This window comes from Odontomachus brunneus, unplaced genomic scaffold, assembly GCF_010583005.1.
Source record: "Odontomachus brunneus isolate Ranch 3 - 2012 unplaced genomic scaffold, Obru_v1 Obru_scaffold_057, whole genome shotgun sequence".
NCBI lineage: Eukaryota > Metazoa > Arthropoda > Insecta > Hymenoptera > Formicidae > Odontomachus > Odontomachus brunneus.
Genome location: NW_022639507.1, coordinates 1,421,712 through 1,422,007, shown reverse-complemented (window position 1 = coordinate 1,422,007; position 296 = coordinate 1,421,712).

Genomic DNA, 296 nt, shown 5'->3' with positions numbered 1-296 from the left:
ATATGTAATACTTCGTCCAGTGATAAAATACTTACGCAGAACATTGTCAATATTTAAATATTAATATCCCACACAGCACGTAATATCGCAGAAATATCACAGCAATATTATATTTTCATTACAATATTACCAGGGAATATAACAGAAATAATGCTGGGATATTACTAAGATATCACAGTAATATTAAAATGTCCGCGACAAATGCATCACAGTAATATAATGGTGAAATCACAATGATATTACTGTGAGAAAATTATAATATTTAAAGAAATATACTTATATATTCCTAGTTTTCT